Here is a 7,005-nt window from a genome sequence, read left to right as displayed (position 1 = left end):
GGAGATTTTAGAATCCTTGAGTGACATGATGAAAGTGTCCTAACGCAATATATAAACTAGATGAGAAGGAAAATCATGAACTTTTCACAGTGTAGGTGTCAGTTGGTTGTGTACCTTTACTTAGAGTAAGTCTGAAAGCCAGCAAAAGATTTAATGTGTGTAAATTAGTAATGGTAAAACACATATACTAATATACATGGAGATACATATAACATGAGTATAAAGCAGTCTCTGCTCTCTTTTTCCTTCCCAGAGAACTGGACTTCACCATGCTGTGTACTCCCCAGGAGAAGCACGTTGAAAGCTGAGTGAGTTTCTTACATTATCTCTGTTCTCTGATGTGGCTGCATTGACATCAAGCTGTACATTGTGTTCATTCTGTTTCATGGTATTCCATCACTGTTATATTGCAAAAGGGGAGGGGTGGGAAACTGTAGCCCTTCTTGTCCAGGAAGAGATTTTATTAAGATTTTGCTAGGTTTCATGATCAGAAATAAAACCACAAACTGTGTTTTCTCTTGGGCATATAACTAAAAATAGTCTTTGAAGTGACATGGATAAGTGTCAAAGGAAACCCCCACTGCAGTCAATTTTAGAATAATTGCTAAGGACCTCAGGAATGTGCAACCCATTGTTGTATGCAAGTAGAAAATAAGCTGTTTTTTTTTTTAAATATATACCTTATAAGGGAAACACAAAACTAGCATGATGAGATAATTATGTTTTCAATATGAAAAGAAAGTATATTATAAATAACAAATAGATTTTAGCTTCATTCTAATTTTCTTTTTGCTGTAAGAAAAATAAAAGTTCCAGAATTCTGACAGAAAACAAAATGGGAATAATGATATTCCTAAAAATCTTGGATGTTCCAAAAACAGATTTCCTGTTATTGTGGTACCTATAACTTCTGGTTTTTATTACTGCTTGCAAGGTAATTTCAATTTTTATTGTTGTCTTAATTCCACAGTCCTTTGGGCTGTGTCTTCACTATGAAGTCAAAAGTAGAGAGTGAAAACTGAATTAGTTCACAGGCTTGCCTCGAGTGTCTGAGTGTCTGGTGGGCATTTGCTAATCAAAATGTCAATCTCCTTAGGTAATTCAAATATGACTCAAAAGGTGATCTTTCAGAAGAGATTTAACACCTTTTCTGTACCCAGTTAGCTTTCGCTTTTATTCAAATAAAGATTTTGTTGGGGGAGGAAGATATTAAAGAATCAGTTAATTATTTTTGCACTTACCATTCTGAAAAGTGCTATGAGGGAAAATCCTAGAATGCTATTAGAAAATCTAATAGAAGGAAATTTATATATGTTTGCAGAAGATGAAAAGCAGGAAAGGGAACATTCTAGGCAGATTGCATGTGGCAAGAACTTAAAGCAAGACACTAACACATATGAAAAAAACAGAGACCAGTGTTATGGAGCTCACCAAGTGGGCTGAATTATATGTTGTTTCACAATTATTTATTCCTTTTCTGCCCTTGAATGCTTCCCTTCCTAGGCTTTGGACTTGGCCATATTATATTTTTTGGACATTGGGATATGAGTAGACATTATATTTTTCATACATGGACTAGTGCTTTCTACGCAATGGCATGGCTTAGCTAGGGTCCTTTTTCCTGCCCTCTGCCTTGATAGAACAGCATGAGCTGAATCCGGTCAGATCTTTTCACCTTCATCCCCAAATGTGAAGACAGTGGTGAGAATCATATTTCCCTCATAGGGTAAAGAAGAGTCTCAGAGATTAGCTAGCCCAGACTTGGCATGTAATGTGAGCAACAAACGACCCTTTGAAATTTTTGTTTGTTTTTTAAATTTCTCCTTTTTTTTTTTTTTTTTTTTAAATTGTACTTTAGATTCTGGGGTACATGTGGAGATCATGCAAGATTGTTGCATAGGTACATTCATGGCAAGGTGGTTTGTTGCCACAATCTCCCCATCACCTTTACCTGACATTTCTCCCACATAATCCCTCCTCCACCCTCCCTCCCTCTATCCCTCCCCTAGCCCCCTCAACGGACCCCAGTGTGTGATGCTCCCCTCCTTGTGTCCAACTGTTCTCATTGTTCAACACCTGCATATGAGTGACAACATGCAGTATTTGATTTTCTGTTCTTGTGTCAGTTTGCTGACATTGATGGTTTCCAGGTTCATCCATGTCCCTACTAAGGACACAAACTCATCTTTTTTTTATGGCTGCATAGTATTCCATGGTGTATCTGTGCCATATTTTCTTTGTCCAGTCTATCACTGATGGGCATCTGGGTTAGTTCCAGGTCTTTGCTATTGTAAACAGTGCCGCGATGCATATACGTGTACATGTGTCTTTATAATAGAACGATTTATAGTCCTTTGGGTATATAACTAGTAATGGGATTTCTGGGTCAAATGGAATTTCTATTTCTAGGTCCTTGAATTGCCACACTGTCTTCGCAATAGTTGGACTAATTTACACTCCCATGAACAGTGTAAAGTATTCCTATTTCTCCACATCCTCTCCAGCATCTGTTGTCTCCAGATTTTTTAATGATCGCCATTCTAACTGGCGTGAGACGGTATCTCAGTGTGGTTTTGATTTGCATTTCTCTAATGACCAGTGATGATGAGCATTTTTTCATAAGATTGTTGGCTTCATATATTCAAGATTGTTGTCTTCTTTTGAAAAGTGTCTGCTCATATCCTTTGCCCACTTTTGGAAAGGTTTGCTTGTAAATCTTTTTCAGTTCTTTGTAGATTCTGAATATTAGCCCTTTGACAGATGGGTAGATTGCAAAAATTTTTTCCCATTCTGTTGGTTGCTGGTTTGCTCTAATGATTGTTTCTTTTGCTGTACAGAAGCTCTGTTGTTTAATTAGATCCCATTTGTCTGTTTTGGCTTTTGTTGCCATTGCTTTTGGTGTTTTAGTCATGAAGTCCTTGCCTTTGCCTATGTCCTGAATGATTTTGCCTAGGTTTTCTTCTAGGATTTTTATGGTGTTAGGTCTTATGTTTAAGTCCTTAATCCTTCTGGAGTTAATTTTAGTGTAAGGTGTCAGGAAGGGGTCCAGTTTCTGCTTTCAGCACATGGCTAGCCAGTTTTCCCAACACCATTTATTAAACAGGGGATCCTTTCCCAATTGTTTGTTTTTGTCAGGCTTGTCAAAGATCAGTGGTTGTAGATGTGTTGTATTGCTCCAGAGGCCTGTGTTGTGTTGCATTCGTCTATGTCTCAGTTTTGATACCAGTACCATGTTGTTTTGATTACTGTAGCTATAAGAAGAATAAAATACCTAGGAATACAACTAACAAAGGAGGTAAAGGACCTCTTCAAGGGGAACTAGAAACCACTGCTCACGGAAATAAGAGAAGACACAAACAGATGAAAAAACATTCCATGCTCATCTTTAGGAAGAATCAATACTGCAAAAATGGCCATACTGCCCAAAGCAATTTATAGATTTAATGCTATCCCCATCAAACTACCAATGACCTTCCTCGTAGAACTGGAAAAACCAGTTTGAACTTCATGTGGAACCAATCCTAAGCAAAACGAACAAAACTGGCAGCATCACGCTGCCGGACTTCAAGCTATACTTCAAGACCCTTTGAAATTTTAAGACACTGAGATTTTGGGGAGTTGTTATTGAGCATTATTAATTTAACAAAAACTGGCAGATATTGAGGTGAAAAAAAGCAAGAAGATAAAAAAAAAAGCCCCAGATCATGCAGAAAACTGCAGGTAATATTAAGGATTTTGGTTAAAAATAAGAATAATGGGAAGTCATTGAAACAAGATCTTGACACAGTCAGGATGGATTTTGTTTAAGAAGAGGAGAAATCACTCTGGTTATACCAAAACCCAAAACAAAACAATAACCCTGAATGGGCAAAAATGCAGATAATGTTGGTAGGTTACTGCAGCAAGTAAGGCTATTTAAAATGTGTTGAGTACTTGTATCCAGGCTTTCTTTTAAGCACTTTACACAATGTAATGGCTAATTAAATCCGCATAATGAGGTAGCCCATTTTTTTTTTTAACTGGTATATATGAGCAAATTCAGGCACAGGGAAGATGTCATAGTCCATTTCGGCTTCCATAACAAAATACAATAAGATGGGTGGCTTGTAAACAATAGAATTTTATTTTTCACAGGTGTGGAGTTTGGGAAGTCTAAGCTCAAGGTGCCAGTAGAATTAATGTCTGGTAAGGGCCTCCTTTCTGCTACACAGATAGTGACTTGTGGCAATGTTCTTATCTGGTGGAAGGGGCAAGGCAGCCTTCTTGGGCTCTATTTTAAAAATTATACTTTAAGTTCTGGGATACATGTGCAGAACGTGCAGGTTTGTTACATAGGTATACATGCGCCATGGTGGTTTGCTGCATCCATCATCCCCATCATCTACATTAGGTATTTCTCCTAATGCTATCCCTCTCCAATGCCCCAATCTCTGCTAGCCTTCCCCTAGCCCCCAACCCCCGACAGGCCCTGATGTGTAATGTTCTCCTCTCTGTGTCCATGTGTGCTCTCGTTGTTCAACACCCGCTTATGAGTGAAAACATGTGGTATTTGGCTTTCTGTTCTTGTGTCAGTTTGCCAAGAATGATGGTTTCCAGCTTTATCCATGTCCCTGCAAAGGATATGAACTCATCCTTTTTTATGGCTGCATAATATTCCTTGGTGTATATGTGCCACATTTTCTTTATTCAGTCTATCATTGATGGGCATTTGGGTTGCTTCAAAGTCTTTGCTATTGTGAACAGTGCCATAATAAACATAAGTGTGCATGTATCTTTATAACAGATTTATAATCCTTTGGGTATATACCCAGTAATGTGATTTCTGGGTCAAATGGTATTTCTAGTTCTAGATCCTTGAGGAATTGCCACACTGTCTTCCACAATGGTTGAACTAATTTACACTCCCACCAACAGTGTAAAAGCATTCCTATTTCTCCATATCCTCTCCAGCATCTGTTGTCTCCTGATTTTTTAATGATTGCCATTCTGACTGGTGTGAGATGGTATCTCAATGTGGTTTTGATTTACATTTCTCTGATGATCAGTGATAATGAACTTTTTTTCATATGTTTGTTGGCTGCATAAATGTTTTCTTTTGAGAAGTGTCTGTTCATATTTTTTGCCTACTTTTTGATGGGGTGGTTTGTTTTTTTCTTGTGAATTTGTTCCTTATAAGGGCAACTAATCCCATTTATAAGTGCTCCACTGTCATGATCTCATCCCCTCCCAAAGGCCTCACATTCTAATATTGTCACGTTGGCGATTAAATTTGTAAATCGAAAATGAAATTCTAAGCCCATCTCTCCCTTCTGCCAAGGGCATTCTAAATTATTCTGAAAAACTAGTTCAGGCCATGATGGGATGTGGGGTTCAGATGTACCTCACAAACATCAACACAGAGAGCTAAGACTAATAGAACAGACTCTTTAAATCTGATAAGAAATATTTATCAGATTGTGATAAGACTCTTTAAATCTGATAAGAAAGTCTTATTCTTGTTGCCCAGGCTGCAGTGCAATGGCACGATCTCAGCTTACTGCAACCCATGCCTCCCAGGTTCAAGTGATTGTCCTACCTTTGCCTCCTGAGTAGCTGGGATTACGGGCACCCACCACCACACCCAGCTAATTTTTGTACTTTTAGTAGAGGTGGGATTTCACCATGTTGGCCAGGCTAGTCTCGAATTCCTGACCTGGTGATTGCCCTCCTCGGCCTCCCAAAGGGCTGAGATCACAGGCATGAGCCACCGCGCTTGGCCCCACAACTCCTTATTGTAACCCAGACATTCCTTTCTGTTGATTGATCTTTAGATAATGACTCTTCCAACCAATTGCCAATCAGAAAATCTTTAAATCTACCTGTGACTTGGATGCCCCTGCTTCGAGTTGTCTCCCCTTTCCATACCAAAGCCATGTACATCTTACATGTATTGATTGATGTTTCATGTCTCCCCAAAATGTATAAAACCAAGCTGTACCCTGACCACTTTGGGCACAAGTTGTAAGGACCTCTTGAGGCTGAGTCTCAGGCAGATCCTTAACCTTGGCAAAATTCACTAAATTGATTGAGATTTGTCTCAGTTACTTTTTTGATTTATAAGTTTCAACACATAAATTTTAGACCACACATACTTTTTATATTTTCACATTATGTTTGTGCTTATGAAAATAAATAAGATGGTATATATTTCGTGGCCTTTCAAAAACATTGTTCTTGATTCTGGTAAAAATTTATTTTTTCTACTCATTGTCCAACTCCAATAACATGAACAAGGAGTCCTTGGAGAAATGGCTTAGTCTAAATCTGAGGCAGAAAAAGTACAAGATGAGTCTCATCACCTTGCATTATTAGGAAATAAAGTGTGAAAACAAAACCAAACCAGAAACAAAAGGATGCAGCTATGTTCAAGGGACATGGAAGCCGATTTGAAAGAGTTCCCAATGGCCAGAGCTGAATAATTTAGGCAACAAAATGAACAATGTAGTATTGGATTATAGTATAAAATATAAAATAAATAACTATGGGTCTATAGTGATAAATATGATTTGCTGAATAAATATATTGGGGCAAGGAGATAAGTATTCCTTACATAAAAATTCCTAACAATATATGTATAATATCCCTTCTCCAGGAGATGAAGTTTTCTGCTCCCCTATAACCCTGCCACTTTTGAGTGTAAGCCAAACACTGGCTACTGAATATTTTATATTTTAGAGACTTTCTAACAAAGACTGGTGTATGGAATGGGAAAAACAGTAATTTACAGTGAAGAAATCTGACAGTCACCACCTTAACCAAATGATCAAGGTTAACATCACCAGAAACAACTAATGTTCATATCATGTACCCCTGAAAATACTTGATTAGAAGGGTACTTTATATTTAATGTAATTTTTCCAAAAACCTATAACTTCAGTTTAATCATAAGGAATACACTAGACAAACCCAAATTGAATGGCATCCTATAAAATACCTAATTAGTACCTCTCAAAACTTCAAAAACAA

The sequence above is a fragment of the Cebus imitator genome, unplaced genomic scaffold, assembly GCF_001604975.1.
Source record: "Cebus imitator isolate Cc_AM_T3 unplaced genomic scaffold, Cebus_imitator-1.0 Scaffold32, whole genome shotgun sequence".
NCBI lineage: Eukaryota > Metazoa > Chordata > Mammalia > Primates > Cebidae > Cebus > Cebus imitator.
This window is presented reverse-complemented; position numbering follows the sequence as displayed.